This window comes from Sebastes fasciatus, chromosome 21 (genome assembly GCF_043250625.1).
Source record: "Sebastes fasciatus isolate fSebFas1 chromosome 21, fSebFas1.pri, whole genome shotgun sequence".
Classification (NCBI taxonomy): domain Eukaryota; kingdom Metazoa; phylum Chordata; class Actinopteri; order Perciformes; family Sebastidae; genus Sebastes; species Sebastes fasciatus.
Window position 1 is genome coordinate 26344165 of NC_133815.1, and position 21205 is coordinate 26365369.

A 21205-nucleotide genomic window follows, 5' to 3' on the forward strand; every position below is an offset into this window, starting at 1 on the left:
ACTATACCAGATACTACCCATGTACAACAGGTACTACCCAGATACTACACCAGATACTACCCATAAACACCAGATACTACCCATGTACACAAGATACTACCCATGTACACCAGATACTACCCAGATACTACCCATGTACACCAGATACTACCCATGGTCACCAGATACTACCCAGATATTACACCAGATACTACCCATGTACACCAGATACTACCCATGTACACCAGATACTACCCCATGTACACCAGATACTACCCCATGTACACAAGATACTACCCCATGTACACAAGATATTACCCCATGTACACCAGATACTACCCATATACACCAGATACTACCCATGTACACAAGACACTACCCATGTACACCAGATACTACCCCATGTACACCAGATACTACCCATGTACACAAGACACTACCCATGTACACCAGATACTACCCATGGTCACCAGATACTACCCAGATACTACACCAGATACTACCCATGTACACCAGATACTACCCCATATACACAAGAAACTACCCATGTACAACAGGTACTACCCAGATACTATACCAGATACTACCCATGTACAACAGGTACTACCCAAATACTACACCAGATACTACCCATAAACACCAGATACTACCCATGTACACAAGATACTACCCATGTACACCAGGTACTACCCAGATACTACACCAGATACTACCCCATGTACACCAGATACTACCCATGTACACCAGATACTACCCATGGTCACCAGATACTACCCAGATACTACCCAGATACTACCCATGTACACCAGATACTACCCACGTACACCAGATACTACCCATATACACCAGATACTACCCATGTACACAAGACACTACCCATGTACACCAGATACTACCCATGTACACAATACACTACCCATGTACACAAGACACTACCCATGTACACCAGATACTACCCATGTACACAAGACACTACCCATGTACACCAGATATTACCCCATGTACACCAGATACTACCCATGTACACCAGATACTACCCATAAACACCAGATACTACCCATGTACACAAGATACTACCCATGTACACCAGATACTACCCATGGTCACCAGATACTACCCAGATACTACACCAGATACTACCCATGTACACCAGATACTACCCATGTACACCAGATACTACCCATGTACACCAGATACTACCCATGGTCACCAGATACTACCCAGATACTACACCAGATACTACCCATGTACACCAGATACTACCCCATATACACAAGAAACTACCCATGTACAACAGGTACTACCCAGATACTATACCAGATACTACCCATGTACAACAGGTACTACCCAGATACTACACCAGATACTACCCATAAACACCAGATACTACCCATGTACACAAGATACTACCCATGTACACCAGATACTACCCAGATACTACCCATGTACACCAGATACTACCCATGGTCACCAGATACTACCCAGATACTACACCAGATACTACCCATGTACACCAGATACTACCCATGTACACCAGATACTACCCCATGTACACCAGATACTACCCCATGTACACAAGATACTACCCCATGTACACAAGATATTACCCCATGTACACCAGATACTACCCATATACACCAGATACTACCCATGTACACAAGACACTACCCATGTACACCAGATACTACCCCATGTACACCAGATACTACCCATGTACACAAGACACTACCCATGTACACCAGATACTACCCATGGTCACCAGATACTACCCAGATACTACACCAGATACTACCCATGTACACCAGATACTACCCCATATACACAAGAAACTACCCATGTACAACAGGTACTACCCAGATACTATACCAGATACTACCCATGTACAACAGGTACTACCCAGATACTACACCAGATACTACCCATAAACACCAGATACTACCCATGTACACAAGATACTACCCATGTACACCAGGTACTACCCAGATACTACACCAGATACTACCCCATGTACACCAGATACTACCCAGATACTACCCATGTACACCAGATACTACCCATGGTCACCAGATACTACCCAGATACTACCCAGATACTACCCATGTACACCAGATACTACCCATGTACACCAGATACTACCCATATACACCAGATACTACCCATGTACACAAGACACTACCCATGTACACCAGATACTACCCATGTACACAATACACTACCCATGTACACAAGACACTACCCATGTACACCAGATACTACCCATGTACAAAAGACACTACCCATGTACACCAGATATTACCCCATGTACACCAGATACTACCCATGTACACCAGATACTACCCATAAACACCAGATACTACCCATGTACACAAGATACTACCCATGTACACCAGGTACTACCCAGATACTACACCAGATACTACCCCATGTACACCAGATACTACCCAGATACTACCCATGTACACCAGATACTACCCATGGTCACCAGATACTACCCAGATACTACACCAGATACTACCCATGTACACCAGATACTACCCATGTACACCAGATACTACCCCATGTACACAAGATACTACCCCATGTACACCAGATACTACCCCATGTACACAAGATACTACCCCATGTACACAAGATATTACCCCATGTACACCAGATACTACCCATATACACCAGATACTACCCATGTACACAAGACACTACCCATGTACACCAGATACTACCCCATGTACACCAGATACTACCCATGTACACAAGACACTACCCATGTACACCAGATATTACCCCATGTACACCAGATACTACCCATGTACACCAGATACTACCCATGTACATCAGATACTACCCATGTACACAAGATACTACCCATGTACACCAGGTACTACCCATATACTACACCAGATACTACCCCATGTACACCAGATACTACCCAGATACTACCCATGTACACCAGATACTACCCATGGTCACCAGATACTACCCAGATACTACACCAGATACTACCCATGTACACCAGATACTACCCCATATACACAAGAAACTACCCATGTACAACAGGTACTACCCAGATACTATACCAGATACTACCCATGTACAACAGGTACTACCCAGATACTACACCAGATACTACCCATAAACACCAGATACTACCCATGTACACAAGATACTACCCATGTACACCAGGTACTACCCAGATACTACACCAGATACTACCCCATGTACACCAGATACTACCCAGATACTACCCATGTACACCAGATACTACCCATGGTCACCAGATACTACCCAGATACTACCCAGATACTACCCATGTACACCAGATACTACCCATGTACACCAGATACTACCCCATGTACACCAGATACTACCCCATGTACACAAGATACTACCCCCTGTACACCAGATATTACCCCATGTACACCAGATACTACCAATGTACACAAGACACTACCCCATGTACACCAGATACTACCCCATGTACACAAGATACTACCCCATGTACACAAGGTACTACCCCATGTACACAAGGTACTACCCCATGTACACCAGATACTACCAATGTACAGCAGATACTACCCATGTACACCAGATACTACCCATGTACAGCAGATACTACCCATATACAGCAGATACTACCCCATGTACACCAGATACTACCCCATGTACACAATATAGTACCCCATGTACACAAGGTACTACCTCATGTACACCAGATACTACCCATGTACACCTGATACTACCCCATGTACACCAGATACTACCCATGTACACCAGATACTACCCATGTACACCAGATACTACCCATAAACACCAGATACTACCCATGTACACAAGATACTACCCATGTACACCAGGTACTACCCAGATACTACACCAGATACTACCCCATGTACACCAGATACTACCCAGATACTACCCATGTACACCAGATACTACCCATGGTCACCAGATACTACCCAGATACTACCCAGATACTACCCATGTACACCAGATACTACCCATGTACACCAGATACTACCCATATACACCAGATACTACCCATGTACACAAGACACTACCCATGTACACCAGATACTACCCATGTACACAATACACTACCCATGTACACAAGACACTACCCATGTACACCAGATACTACCCATGTACACAAGACACTACCCATGTACACCAGATATTACCCCATGTACACCAGATACTACCCATGTACACCAGATACTACCCATAAACACCAGATACTACCCATGTACACAAGATACTACCCATGTACACCAGGTACTACCCAGATACTACACCAGATACTACCCCATGTACACCAGATACTACCCAGATACTACCCATGTACACCAGATACTACCCATGGTCACCAGATACTACCCAGATACTACACCAGATACTACCCATGTACACCAGATACTACCCATGTACACCAGATACTACCCCATGTACACAAGATACTACCCCATGTACACCAGATACTACCCCATGTACACAAGATACTACCCCATGTACACAAGATATTACCCCATGTACACCAGATACTACCCATATACACCAGATACTACCCATGTACACAAGACACTACCCATGTACACCAGATACTACCCCATGTACACCAGATACTACCCATGTACACAAGACACTACCCATGTACACCAGATATTACCCCATGTACACCAGATACTACCCATGTACACCAGATACTACCCATGTACATCAGATACTACCCATGTACACAAGATACTACCCATGTACACCAGGTACTACCCATATACTACACCAGATACTACCCCATGTACACCAGATACTACCCAGATACTACCCATGTACACCAGATACTACCCATGGTCACCAGATACTACCCAGATACTACACCAGATACTACCCATGTACACCAGATACTACCCCATATACACAAGAAACTACCCATGTACAACAGGTACTACCCAGATACTATACCAGATACTACCCATGTACAACAGGTACTACCCAGATACTACACCAGATACTACCCATAAACACCAGATACTACCCATGTACACAAGATACTACCCATGTACACCAGGTACTACCCAGATACTACACCAGATACTACCCCATGTACACCAGATACTACCCAGATACTACCCATGTACACCAGATACTACCCATGGTCACCAGATACTACCCAGATACTACCCAGATACTACCCATGTACACCAGATACTACCCATGTACACCAGATACTACCCCATGTACACCAGATACTACCCCATGTACACAAGATACTACCCCCTGTACACCAGATATTACCCCATGTACACCAGATACTACCAATGTACACAAGACACTACCCCATGTACACCAGATACTACCCCATGTACACAAGATACTACCCCATGTACACAAGGTACTACCCCATGTACACAAGGTACTACCCCATGTACACCAGATACTACCAATGTACAGCAGATACTACCCATGTACACCAGATACTACCCATGTACAGCAGATACTACCCATATACAGCAGATACTACCCCATGTACACCAGATACTACCCCATGTACACAATATAGTACCCCATGTACACAAGGTACTACCTCATGTACACCAGATACTACCCATGTACACCTGATACTACCCCATGTACACCAGATACTACCCATGTACACCAGATACTACCCATGTACACCAGATACTACCCATAAACACCAGATACTACCCATGTACACAAGATACTACCCATGTACACCAGGTACTACCCAGATACTACACCAGATACTACCCCATGTACACCAGATACTACCCAGATACTACCCATGTACACCAGATACTACCCATGGTCACCAGATACTACCCAGATACTACCCAGATACTACCCATGTACACCAGATACTACCCATGTACACCAGATACTACCCATATACACCAGATACTACCCATGTACACAAGACACTACCCATGTACACCAGATACTACCCATGTACACAATACACTACCCATGTACACAAGACACTACCCATGTACACCAGATACTACCCATGTACACAAGACACTACCCATGTACACCAGATATTACCCCATGTACACCAGATACTACCCATGTACACCAGATACTACCCATAAACACCAGATACTACCCATGTACACAAGATACTACCCATGTACACCAGGTACTACCCAGATACTACACCAGATACTACCCCATGTACACCAGATACTACCCAGATACTACCCATGTACACCAGATACTACCCATGGTCACCAGATACTACCCAGATACTACACCAGATACTACCCATGTACACCAGATACTACCCATGTACACCAGATACTACCCCATGTACACAAGATACTACCCCATGTACACCAGATACTACCCCATGTACACAAGATACTACCCCATGTACACAAGATATTACCCCATGTACACCAGATACTACCCATATACACCAGATACTACCCATGTACACAAGACACTACCCATGTACACCAGATACTACCCCATGTACACCAGATACTACCCATGTACACAAGACACTACCCATGTACACCAGATATTACCCCATGTACACCAGATACTACCCATGTACACCAGATACTACCCATGTACATCAGATACTACCCATGTACACAAGATACTACCCATGTACACCAGGTACTACCCATATACTACACCAGATACTACCCCATGTACACCAGATACTACCCAGATACTACCCATGTACACCAGATACTACCCATGGTCACCAGATACTACCCAGATACTACACCAGATACTACCCATGTACACCAGATACTACCCCATATACACAAGAAACTACCCATGTACAACAGGTACTACCCAGATACTATACCAGATACTACCCATGTACAACAGGTACTACCCAGATACTACACCAGATACTACCCATAAACACCAGATACTACCCATGTACACAAGATACTACCCATGTACACCAGGTACTACCCAGATACTACACCAGATACTACCCCATGTACACCAGATACTACCCAGATACTACCCATGTACACCAGATACTACCCATGGTCACCAGATACTACCCAGATACTACCCAGATACTACCCATGTACACCAGATACTACCCATGTACACCAGATACTACCCCATGTACACCAGATACTACCCCATGTACACAAGATACTACCCCCTGTACACCAGATATTACCCCATGTACACCAGATACTACCAATGTACACAAGACACTACCCCATGTACACCAGATACTACCCCATGTACACAAGATACTACCCCATGTACACAAGGTACTACCCCATGTACACAAGGTACTACCCCATGTACACCAGATACTACCAATGTACAGCAGATACTACCCATGTACACCAGATACTACCCATGTACAGCAGATACTACCCATATACAGCAGATACTACCCCATGTACACCAGATACTACCCCATGTACACAATATAGTACCCCATGTACACAAGGTACTACCTCATGTACACCAGATACTACCCATGTACACCTGATACTACCCCATGTACACCAGATACTACCCATGTACACCAGATACTACCCATGTACACCAGATACTACCCATGTACACCTGATACTACCCCATGTACACAATATAGTACCCCATGTACACAAGGTACTACCCCATGTACACCAGATACTACCAATGTACACCTGATACTACCCCATGTACACCAGATACTACCCATGTACACCAGATACTACCCCATATACACAAGAAACTACCCATGTACAACAGGTACTACCCAGATACTATACCAGATACTACCCATGTACAACAGGTACTACCCAGATACTACACCAGATACTACCCATGTACACCAGATACTACCCATGTACACCTGATACTACCCATGTAGTTAAAGTTAGATTGTATTAGTATGAGATATGTAATGGAGAGTTTAGGTTTTTCCCGTTAATATCAGGAGTTATTAGTTTGGTCCTGAGTAGCTTGGTGTCTGTGGTATGACGGTGTGACGGTGTGATGCATGATGGTATGATGGTGTGATGGTATTATGATGTGATGGTGTGATTGTATGATGGTCTGATGGTGTGATTGTATGATGGTGTGATGGTGTGACGGTGTGATTGTGTGATGGTGTGATGATGTGACGGTGTGATTGTGTGATGGTGTGACAGTGTGATTGTATGATGGTGTGACGGTGTGATTGTGTGATGGTGTATGGTGTGACGGTATGAGGGTATTATGGTGTGATGGTATTATGGTGTGACGGTGTGACAGTGTGACGGTGTGATGGTGTGACGGTGTGATGGTGTGACGGTGACGGTGTGACGGTATGATGGTATGATGGTGTGATGGTATGATGGTGTGATGGTGTTATGGTATGATGGTGTGATGGTGTGATGGTATGATGGCATTATGGTGTGATGGTATGATGTGTTTGTGGAGCGGAGACATCTCTACACGTTAACACGAGCAGCTTCCAAAGACGGAAACATTTTCCTGCATTCTCAGTGTTGCTTTTAATATTTCAGGATGTCAGACGCTGACAGGAAACCGTTGGCTGGTTTGATTCGTTCTCCGAGGGAAGCAGCAGACATTTTCCTTTCATGAGAGTAGAAATAAAGAGATGGTGGAAGGAAACTAACATCCCCTCAACATACTGTAGCATGAAGCCCACGAGGCCAAATGTACCGACTGCATTCAGACGTGTTAACATTTGGTGGGATGTGAGAGAACTCTGCATCTACTCTGAGAGACGCCCTGAGGGAGCACAGGAGACACATGGTAGACACAGATGAGATGACACAGTGTTATTATCCTCTCTCATCACTATTTACTATTCACTTTACTGTTTTCTTGTTAAGCTTGTTAGAATGGCTCCGATGCACCAGCTTCGTGGTGTGCTACACCTATGCAGGATACAGATTCATTTGTGGGAATGCATCCTATAATTTCACACTTGCCTGCCTTGTTGTGATGCTGACAGTGGGCCTACTCATCATCTGCTTTTGGAAATTGTAATTTAATGTTGCAGTAGAACTCCACTGTCTGCTGCAGTAAACTCCCAAAATGCCATGTTTTAGTTGAGACTGCACACACTGACCTGGGTGTGTCATTTGAGTGTGGTCAGAGCTGTAACAAGACCAAGACAGCACAAAGAGTCTGTGACACTTTTGCCACCAAAACAGCCCTGACCCGTGGGGGCATGGACTCCACTAGACCTCTGAAGGTCTGCTGTGGTATCTGGCACCAAGCCGTCAGTAGCAGATTCTTTAAGTCCTGGAAGTTGCGAGGTGGGGCCTCCGTGGATCGGACTTGTTCCTCCAGCACATCCCACAGATGCTCCATTGGATCGAGATCTGGAGAATTTGGAGGCCGAGTCAACACCTCCAACTCGTTGCCATCAACATGATGTAAAAGAAAACGTGATTCATCAGACCGGGCCACCTTCTTCTATTGCTCTGTGGTCCAGTTCTGATGCTCACGTGTAAATTGTAGGCGTTTTTGGCGGTGGACACGGGTCAGCTATGGGCACCCTAACCGGTCCCCATATGCAACAAACTGCTCCTCACTGTGTGTTCTGACACCTTTCTATCAGAACCAGCATTAACTTGTTCAGCAGTTTGAGCTCCAGTAGCTCTTCTATTGGATCAGACAACACGGGCCAGCCTTCGCTCCCCACGTGCATCAATGAGCCTCGGGTCTGACCCTATCGCCAGTTCACCGGTTCTCCTTCCTTGGACCACTTTTGGTAGGTCCTGACCACTGCAGACCGGGAACATCCCACAAGAGCTGCAGTTCTGGAGATGCTCTGACCCAGTCGTCTAGACAGCACTATTTGGCCCTTGTTGTCAAAGTCACTCACATCCTTACTCTGGCCCATTTCTTCTGCTTCCAACACAAAGTTCAAAATGATCACTTGCCGTCTAATATATCCCCCCCACTGCCAGGTGCCAAGGTAACCAGATAATCAATGTTATTCACTTCACCTGTAAGTGGTCTGAATGTTATGGCCGATCATATTTCTGAATGGACATTTTGTTTTTGCTGTCTGATTTGCCCAGAAGACGGTTTACTGTGTTAGCTTTGTGTGGATGTGACAGGCTGAGACTCCTGTCAATCAACCAAATGGGCCATTTAAAAGGAATCGTTGGACATTTAAGGAAATCCGGTTATTCAAGTGTTAGATGAGAAGATTGATACCACTCATGACTGTACGCTAAATATGAAGCTACTGCCAGCAACTGGGTTAGCTTTGCTTAGCATAAACAGGGACGCCGTATCAAGTTAGGATGATTCTAAAGGCCTGTGACTAACAGGGTCCCTAAATAACATTACATTTTCTTTTCAACAAGTGTGATTAATCACATGATTGATAGCGATTAACTATGGACAATCTGTTCAAAATGTACCTTAAAGGGAGATTTGTCAAGTATTTAATACTCTTATCAACATGGGAGTGGACAAATATGCTGCTTTATGTAAATGTATGTATATTTATTATTGTAAATCAATTAACAACACAAAACAATGACAGATATTGTCCAGAAACCCTCACAGGTACTGCATTTAGCATAAAACAATATGCTCTAATCATAACATGGCAAACTGCAGCCCAACAGGCAACAACAGCTGTCAGTGTGTCAGTGTGCTGACTTGACTATGACTTGCCCCAAACTGCATGTGATTATCATAAAGTGGGCATGTCTATAAAGGGGAGACTCGTGGGTACCCATAGAACCCATTTACATTCACTGATCTGCAGGTCAGAGGTCAAGGGATCCCTTTGAAAATGGCCATTGCAATTTTTTCCTCGCCAACATTTAGCGCAAGTTTAGACTGTCATTTATCAAGCTAGTATGACATGGTTGGTACCGATGGATAGCTTAGGTTTTGTAGTTTCATATGATACCAGTATCTTCACTCTAGCTGTAAAACTGAGCCGCTACAACCTGAAAATCGCAGGTTGTGTTAATGTTTAAAAGAAATTAGTGGCGTTAAAACAAATTTGCGTTAACGCGTTATTATCACGTTAACTTTAACAGCCCTATCTGTCATCATTAATATAATATTTTATTTAAAGGACTAATAAAACTAACAGCTTTCTTTTCTTTTCTTGTTTTTGGCAACAAAAAAAATAATAATCCAGAGAGCCTCTGTACTGCCCAGCCCACGCCCCTCTATTTACATGAAATGGTTCAGTCCCGGACACAAACCAGGCGCCGACGGTACTTGCTAGCAGAGTTTTGGGATTCTTTAACCTCTTTAGCTCTACAGGGTGCTGGATGGTGTGGTTCGCCTAGACAGACATACCCAAAATAAATCAAGAATAGCTCCATGACTACCAGGTCCATATGAATGATCTTGGTCTCTATGGATAGGTAAGACCTCAGAGAAGTCATCCCCAGTGTCAGTAACATTGTGACTGTTACTATGCCTGAGGAAACTGTGATGAACCGAAAGAAAAATATACATTTTTATCCTGGCCTAAAATGTGTTCTAGATCAGACAGTGGATAACACAATTATAGCAATGATGTCATGCACAGAGACGCCACTGAATTCAAAGTGTGCCAAATGGGTGTTCTACCTCTTGAAAGGGAATCTGGCTCTAAAATACTCCTGATATCCACCACAGGAGGCACTGTGCACACAGTGGAGCCTTTGGCCATGACATGTACCCAGTGAATCATCACATTCTACCATTGTGCATCATCACATTCTACCATTGTGCATCATCACATTCTACCATTGTGCACAGTATAAAATCAATAAAAAACTACTAAATTGTATAATTTTGACTTCAAATGGAGTAATTTTATTATAATAAAGAAATATGATCAAGTAGATAATAACAAATAAGATCAATACCAATGTAAATAAGAAAACAAAAAAGAATACAAAGTCAAGTATGTACATTCAATATAAAAATATTATAAAGTCAAAATACAATTTCTCATGCGTTGATTTTGTAACTAAAATATTGAAATCATTATCAAACAAACATTGTTTGGACAAAATCCACTTAGAGTGTTGTTTTAGTCGCCTTAAGTCCTCGTCTTTTAGAAACAATTCAGAAATAAGACCACCACAGCATTTTATGGAGTTTTTAAAGGCAGTGTTTTAACACACAGCTCAGCAGAACCCGGTCCGTCAGGTAAAAGGGGTTGAGAAGTGAAATGTTATACAACTAGTTTAACTACAGTGCATGTACTGGTAGAGGAATTGGAGGCTTTCTTTGAATCCACAAATACATTGTTTTGGTCCACAAGCGACTCATCACTTAAAGCCAGTCCTAGCCAGACGTTTTACCAGTGAGGAAGCTGAGAATCCATGAGGGAGTTAAACACATGAGAGAGAAGCCTGAGCTCCACGGTCTATGAGCGGAGTGATGGAGAGCAGGATCACAGTGTCCTGCCCCGGTGATACATTGGCCAGACTAGCTATTGATTGGCTCTGCCCTTCTGGCCTGATACATCATGTCATCTTTGTTTGGAGAGCGGGATCCAGGACGCAAGCACTTCCATTGAAAGCTTGCAAAATAAAAGCCCCCTTGCATTGGTTGTAAGCAGCGGCGTGTCTGCGTGATGATGGATCAGGTCATCTGCCTGGTCCCAGGGCCTGACGGTGGAGCGTCATCTTCATCAGACAACGGCTGACAGGACGTCCATCATCACAAAGTCACGCCAATGGGCCCGGTCCCTGATGGAGCAACGCCTGCTTACGTCAACACATCGGCAGTAACTTTATCATTTTCAGTCATTTAGAGCTGGATACAAATTGACCCTCAGTGTTTGACCGTAATCATCAGGGGTTCAGGCCTACCGGGTCCAAACTGTTGTTTAGATATGACTTTATTACTGGACTCTTCTCACTGTCACATACCGCATGCTGAGAACCACGTACTAGGAGATTTTAAGGAAGATACTGTGTTTTATGGTCACTCCATTTGCATCACTGCAGTAAAGAGGCGGTATTATGCATCTGTGATATCCATCAGACTTGCAACACACGACACGGCAGTTCGTGAAATAGACACGAAATTGAATCTATTTGATACGTGTAAATAAACACAAATTTCCCTTTTTTTTCGTGACGTTCAGCACGACTTTCAACAATGTATTTTTCGTGTGTTTTCCTACAAATGTCCAGCAACACGTGATGCACGTGTCAATTTCCACTCCAGTCTTTTCAAAATAAAACTACTTAGTTAGGTTTAGGAAAAGATCAGCTTAGTTAGGCTAAGGCAACAAACTACTAAGTTAGCTTTAGGAAAAGATGGTGGTTTGGGTTAAAATAACTCCGGAAGTGCCGTAATTTAAGTGACAAATAAATCAACTTTGACTTGTGGTTTCACACGGGACATGAACAGCGGTCTCCTGGGTGAAAGTCCTGTGTTTTTTGACCCATCCGACCTCCTCTCTACACAGCGTTTGCCACTCTTTATACTTCCAGGTTCACAATTAGGTGGAATACAGATTGATTTTGTGCTGACTATCACGAAAAAAAAGTGAAATTTGTGTCGATGTACACGATCAGTAAATACAATTTTGTGACTATTTCACGAACTGCTGTGCGACTGGGCTGAAACTTGGCTTGACTTATTTTGGGTCTAAAGGTAACCTATTGAGTTGAGGAACGGTTCTACCGGTTGAAATTTGAACAATACATAATATAACTAGAATGGCACTCGGAGAGCTCAGACCTCCGCCAAGGTTCCTGAGTATGATTGCCCCCCTCTCCGTGCAGCCTGCGCCATCATCCACGTGTATTTTTGCTTATGTTGAGATCAGCTGTACGTAGCGGAGCATCGTAAAACACTTCAATCAAACTGGACAGAAACAAAATAAAACTCACCTAAACCGTCGTCGTTACTCTTTCCAACAATCACCAAGTGTGCTTTGGTCCAACTCAACTGGAATTTCACCAAGTTTGATGTGAAAAAACGCAGAATCTACAGTTGTTATTTTACGGCTGTACAGTTGTCATGCGTCATCAATGCGTCATCAGTTACACTGCGCATTTGTTATACCCAGAGGTCTTAATGTTCTGGCTGATCGGAATCCTAAAAAAAATCCTGAAGCCGGATCATGATCCGGATCACCACCAAAATCGAATGGATTGTTTATTGTGCCACACCTCACCCCTCCAAAACATTTCATTCAAATCCATAGCGGACTTTTGTAGTAATCCTGCTAAAAAAAACAAAAAAACAAACAAAAAAAACCCCCAAAAAAACAAACAAACAAACAAACGCCTTCTTAGGCCTTCAGCCTTGGCGGAGGTAACAAGGCAAAAGTGGACATGGCTCACATCCCCCCCTTCTGGGGTTCTGCTCCGGAAACAAGTGTGACACGCGAACGGAGGGAAGGACGGACACGCGGAGCGCTATCTACCCCCGACTACGTAGTCGCGGGGTTATAATAAACAACAAATGTAATAAAAAAACAATGTAATGAAGCTTGTGCTATTCGCCAAACAGTAATTAAATAACGTGCATTAGTCGTATGTGCATCACTGCCCTACATCATGGCGAGGGTCGTTCTGGGGAGTTTGAGGGTACGGGCAAACAACGTATATCGATAAGTAGTGGAAGTCAATTGTTCGTTCCATCGCAACATCAGCGCCCAGCAGCAGAGCTACGCTTCCGCCATTTAGGACTGAAAGCGACTACCAGATGCCAGGAAAACGTCCGCCTACAAAGTAACGTACAAAAGTAAAACAATATTATTTCTATTCTATTGTCATAATTTTAATGCCTCTACCGAAATGGCCTGTGTTGAACAATAAAAATATTATAAATATACATACTATTATAACTATTTGCTTATTTATTAATTTATTAAACATTTTTGCCTGGTTGCTTCCCAGAGGAGCATAAATGTCCAGATTTTTAAGAGACTGATAAAAAATGATAATATCTGACATGACAACATGAATATTAAAGGGGACATATAAACAAACACACTTTTTCAGTGCTTGTGCACATACTAAAGATGCACCATATGTTTCTCCCCAGCCAATCAGAGCAGACTTGACTGAGCAGGAGGAGGTTCCTGAAGAGACAGGTGGAGGAGGGTGAATACAGGTATATTCAGACAGACAGGAGGAGGAAAATAATGATTTTTTTTTTTATCATTAAAGCATGTAAACATGTTCTAATAGAAACCCCAAATACAAGTATGAACCTTGAAATGACCAGGACATGTCCCCTTTAAATAACACATCATGTCATTTCTTTTATGTACAGTACAGTGTTTCTAGATAACCCAATTTAATTGTGTTATTTATTGTAGAACTCATTAATGCACAGCTCCTGAATGTGCTTGTGATTTTTGACCTACTTTGCTGTGTAACATTACACTGCAGCTAACAAGGTGAAAAGGTCATTTTTCATTACACTGTGATTACATTTGTATTAATTATTTATTGATTAATTTATTTCAGTGCTGCGGGGCGTGCCACGTCCAATGAATAAGACTGTCAGCATCACACGGCTGAATGATTAGCTTCATTTCACAGAAACACTTTGCAATTAATGATTGACATTATTTTCACCCATCTCAGGAGTTCATATTTCACTGATGTATAATATCTGAGACTAAACCTACTACTGCAACACTGGGCTCTGTGTTCAGCTGCCATACTGCCATACCATCAGTGTGTCAGGGCTTAGAACATTATGATAGAACTATATGATGGCCATTCCCAAGCTCACTTACGTCTGGGTTGATACCATTGTTTCACAGATGTGGTGCTAAATTTATAATTTTTGTTAAAACATTATCAATAATCCCTCCAAAATACCACATTAAGACACCAAGACATTGAGGAACACCATAGAATAAGCCATGCTGTGATTTGGGATCAAAAACTTTTGACATTTGGAGGTTTCTGCAAGAATTGCATTTTTTGGGCGATTGAATGGCGATCACTTGTGTTGTGCAAACTGCTCAGAAAGCCCCTTATTGTCAATATACCTAGGAAAGCCATCCATCCTCTGAATGCTCTAGGTCTCTAGTCTGATCCATCCATCCATCCTCTGAATGCTCTAGGTCTCTAGTCTGATCCATCCATCCTCTGAATGCTCTAGGTCTCTAGTCTGATCCATCCATCCATCCTCTGAATGCTCTAGGTCTCTAGTTTGATCCATCCATCCTCTGAATGCTCTAGGTCTCTAGTCTGATCCATCCATCCTCTGAATGCTCTAGGTCTCTAGTCTGATCCATCCATCCATCCTCTGAATGCTCTAGGTCTCTAGTTTGATCCATTCATCCTCTGAATGCTCTAGGTCTCTAGTCTGATCCATCCATCCTCTGAATGCTCTAGGTCTCTAGTCTGATCCATCCATCCTCTGAATGCTCTAGGTCTCTAGTTTGATCCATCCATCCTCTGAATGCTCTAGGTCTCTAGTCTGATCCATCCATCCTCTGAATGCTCTAGGTCTCTAGTTTGATCCATCCATCCTCTGAATGCTCTAGGTCTCAAAATGCACAGCCTTGGAAAAATGGGTGCGGTAGAAGCCAGGGTGGCAGGTGAGCTTAGATGAATGGCCCCATTGTAGAACTTGAGATCTGGCTGAATCAGGCACAAACAGACAGTTAGGAGGGCCATTACCTGGGTCTGGATGAGAGCGCTGTGCCTCCCGGATGCAGGTCTCAATCTCCCATTTAGCTTTTAGGAGGTAGAATGGTTTCTGGCTCTGAGCAGGGTTTCTCTGGGACAGACTGGCGGGAAAGGGCATCAGGTTTGGTGTTTCGTGAGCCAGGACGGTAAGTGAGAGTGAAGTTAAACCTTCCCAGGAACAGAGCCCACCGGGCCTGGCGGGAATTTAGCCGTTTAGCAGAGCGGAGGTAAGAGAGGTTTTTGTGGTCTGTCCAAACTACAAATGGCTGCTCAGTCCCTTCCAGCCAGTCCCTCCATTCCTCAAGTGCCAGAACCACCGCCAGCAGCTCACAGTTTCCCACATCGTAGTTGCGCTCAGCCGGAAAAAGGCGTAGAGAGAAGAAGGCACAGTGGTGCAGCTTGTGATCCTTAGGAGACCGCTGAGAGAGGACGGCCCCCACACCAGAGTCAGAGGCATCCACCTCCACAACAAACTGCAAAGAGGGATCAGAGTTAGTTAGAATTGGAGCACTAGTGAATAACTGTTTCAGAGTGTCAAATGCTATGTCAACCTCCGGCGTCCAAGTAAAGGGGATAGCTGGGGAGGTGAGTTGTGTGAGAGGGGCCGCCACTCTACTGTAGTCTCGAATGAACCGTCTGTAGAAGTTGGCGAATCCTAAGAACCGCTGCAACTGTTTCCGTGAAGTGGGTTTGGGCCACTCAGCCACCGCCTGAACCTTTGCTGGGTCCGTCTTCACCTGCCCCTTCTCGATGATGAAGCCCAGAAAACTCACAGAAGTCACGTGGAAGTCACACTTTTCAGCTTTTACAAACAGTTTGTTTTCCAGAAGACGATGGAGCACTAACCTCACATGTTGAACATGTTCTTCCATGTTCCGGGAGAAGATGAGTATATCATCTAGATAAACAAAAATGAAGTGGTTCAGCATGTCACGGAGGATGTCATTAACCAAGGCCTGGAAAACTGCAGGGGCGTTGGTGAGACCAAAGGGCATGACTTGATACTCAAAATGGCCCAGGGGAGATCAGATGGTAGGCGTTCCGGAGGTCCAGCTTGGAGAAAACAGTGGCTTTGTGCAGGGGCTCAAAAGAGGGGTCGATGAGGGGTAGTGGATACTTGTTTTTAACGGTTATGTCGTTGAGGCCACGGAAATCAATACAGGGGCGTAGGGTGTGATCTTTCTTTGCAACAAAGAAGAATCCGGCACCAACAGGAGAAGAGGAGGGTCGAATAAAGCCAGCAACTAGTGAGTCGTTGATGTACTTCTCCATAACTTCCTCCCTTTCGGGACGAGAGAGGTTATAGAGACGGCTCAAGGGAAGGGGGGCACCATGGTGCAGGTCTATAGCACAATCATAGGGCCTATGTGGGGGCATGTTTGGGCCCGCTGCTTACTGAACACCTCACCTAAGTCATGGTACACAGGAGGGACTAAAGAGAGGTCAGGGGGCTCAAAAGTAGGAGCAGCAGTTAACTGAGAGGGAGCTAGGGCTGACTGGAGACAGTGGGAGTGGCAAAAGGTGCTCCAACTAGCAATAGATGCGGTGGACCAATCAATATGGGGGTTATGGAGTTTAAGCCAGGGCTGACCTAGGACCACAGGAGCATGAGGTGAGGGAATAACTAGCAGTTTTATAGATTCGTGACGATTACCTGATAGGATGAGACTCAGGGGAACAGTGTGATGAGTAATGCGGGCCAGGAGCTTTCCATCCAGCGCATTGACATCCTTAGGAGCAGGAAGGGCTTCAACAGGGATCCCAGCTTGGGTAACGAGGGTGGAGTCAATGAAATTATCATCAGCGCCAGAATCAACCAGAGCAAGAAGGGGGATAGAGTCACCCTGGCACACAAGGGATGCATTAAATTGCATATGGGGGTGAGGGGCTGATGGAGAGGTGGAGGTGTGGCTCATCAGGGCCTCTCCAGTTCCGGATGAGCCTAATCTTTTGGCAGGTGAGGACAAGAGGCGAGGAAGTGGCCAGCCTTGCCACAATATATACATACACCAGCCTAGACTCGCCGTTGGCGCTCTGAGGGTGAGAGGCGAGCTCGTCCCAAGTGCATGGGCTTTTCCATTGAGGGTGGAGCTGAGGAACTGAGGAGCTGGCTGGTGAAGGACTGTCAGGGATCACCCGGGGGGCAGATCTGGACAGGAATGGAGAAGTGGGGGCATGCGGGCGGCCGGCTCTCTCCCTACGGCGTTCAGGAAGACGGTTGTCTAAACTATCACTCTCATCCATTGCTGCCAACTCATCCTTAATATTCTCAGCTAACCCAAGAACAAACACTCCTTGTAAAGAAACTTCATCCCACCCACTCTCTGCTGCCAGGATCCTAAACTCCACTGCATACTCTGCGACTGATCTAGAGCCCTGACGGAGAGAGAGGAGACGGTTAGCAGCCTCTTTACCCTGAACAGGATGGTCAAAAAATTTTCTTAACTCAGCTATGAATAACAGGTAAGAATCACAAGTAGAAGACTGCCTCTCCCACAAAGCTGTAGCCCACTGAGAAGCTTTACCAGTAAGTAAACCCAAAATAAATGCTACACGTGACTTATCTGATAAGTAGGTGGTAGGTTGCTGCTGGAACACGAGAGAACACTGGAGAAGGAACCGCCCACAAGCCCCCAAATCCCCAGAGTAGCGTTCTGGAGTCGGCATGAAAGGCTCACGGGCTAGTGGGGCTGGGGTGGCATGCCCTGGTGGAGGCGTGGGGAGCGCTGGTGGGGGGTCAGCTGGTGAAGCTGCTGTGGCAGACGAGGCAGAGGCAGATGAGGCTGTGAGATGGGCGTTGACCTGGTCCATTTGGCTGCCGAGTCAAATGACATTGGAGGAAAGGGCTCGCAGATTCTCCACCAATTCATTGAGGACTTTGTCATGTTGTCCAACCAGAGCACCCTGGGAGGCTAAAGCTCGACGGAGTGAATCTGTGTCTGCTGGGTCCATGGTGGCCAGATTGTTCTGTGAGGGCTTTGGTTTAGGACCCAGAAGCAGACACAGACACAGCTGGATGGTGATTGAAAGTCAGGTGGATTTATTATAATAAAGGTGGTGAGGGCGCTGGAGAAGGCAGGGGACAGGCAGGCTGTTGAGCAGGGTGGAGTGGCTGGAGGAATGAGCTGAGGCGGCGTGAGGATGGCTCGATGGGAGGCTGGCACTGGAATCCAGAAGACAGGAGAACACAATGTTAATACGAGAAGCACTAGGAAAAAACACAAGAATTACTCTGGTAACTATAGTACAGAGCGGCCGAGAGAATACCAACTGGTAGGCAGAACAATCTGGCGAGGACTGGCAGGAAAGCTGGTGTTCTTGAACTGTGGGTTGATTAGGTGATTGTTGACAGGTGCAGAGTGCAGAGTGGAGAGTGAGACCAGGTGCCTGATGAGGAAGCCGCGCCCCTGCCACACCCACACACACACACAGACAGACAGGGGAGGGGGAGACACAGGGGAAACAGAACATAGGAAAACCAATGGAGTCACGGCCAGAGCCGTGACAATGAGGCTGTGATTATCCTAGAGATCACCACAGGTCATTTTATACAGGGAGGTCAGGTTTCAAAAAATGGTCTCACTACAATGAAATGTCTCCTTTGGGGACTAACATCATCACACATGAATACAGTTGGGCTGATTGGATCCACAAGACTCTCAGCTTTACAGTGAGACCCAATTTATGGAATTCCAAGACTGTTTAGGGACCCCAGCATGCAGAAATATTCAAACACATCATTTTAGAATAGGTCACATTTATACTGCATGCAAACAAACTGCATGATTTTTGCCCCAAACTGCATGTGATTATCATAAAGTTGGCATGTCTGTAAAGGGGAGACTCGTGGGTACCCATAGAGCCCATTTACATTCACATCTTGAGGTCAGAGGTCAAGGGACCCCTTTGAAATTCTCCATGCCAGTTTTTCCCTGCCAAAATTTTGCCCAACTTTGGAGCGTTTTTAGCGTTCTTCCCGAGGTCTTCCGGCGATCTTTCGCTTCCATTGGACATGTAGAGCAGGCGTAGTAGCAGCCACTCGGTCTTACTCTGCCTCCCAGCCCTCGCTCCAGCCTCGGTCTCGGTCTCATTCACATGAACGGAGGAAGAGAAATAACTCTGGATTCAGCTATTAGTGCATTTTACAACTTTTAGGATTTATTGATTTAAATAAGGACTATTAGAGTGTTCATACTGGGAAGTTGATTCACCTCCAAAAAAAATGATCCTCTGAGTTACAGACGTCTCTTTCCCAATGTAAGTCTATGGGAAAAAGTATTTTTGGGCCCAATGGCATCACGTGACGGACACGGAAGTTGCAGTACTGCCGTTTGGCCACTACGGAAATTGGCTTCAACAACCGGCGCTCTTCCTGGGGGCTTGCTTCCTCCCTGAAAAAAACACAAAGTACAGCAATTCATCCAGTAGTTGTCATATTTTGCTAAAAGCCAAAAGGTAGCACTAGAGTAAAGGTCAGTGGACCGAAGGTCTGGCAGTCCATTTTGAAATATTTCAGTCTGGAACAAAGTCCTCCCTAAGGCCGTGCTGCTAGCTCGGCTGAACACAGCTTTTTTCTTATTAAATCTTGCTTCCACGTGTACGATGACACTATTAGCACAAGTTAGCTGGAACACTCACTA

The 21205-nt window shown here is 44.8% G+C and overlaps 1 long non-coding RNA gene across 1 annotated transcript; it reads right to left on the reverse strand.

Annotated features, from left to right (window-relative positions):
• Positions 1–19582: 19582 nt before the first annotated feature.
• On the reverse strand, positions 19583–20252 carry LOC141759598 (uncharacterized). Its single transcript, XR_012592163.1, has 2 exons — positions 19833–20252; positions 19583–19728 (listed from the first exon to the last, which is right to left on the reverse strand). It is a non-coding gene; the product is annotated as an uncharacterized LOC141759598 (long non-coding RNA).
• Between the last annotated feature and the right edge of the window lie 953 nt (positions 20253–21205).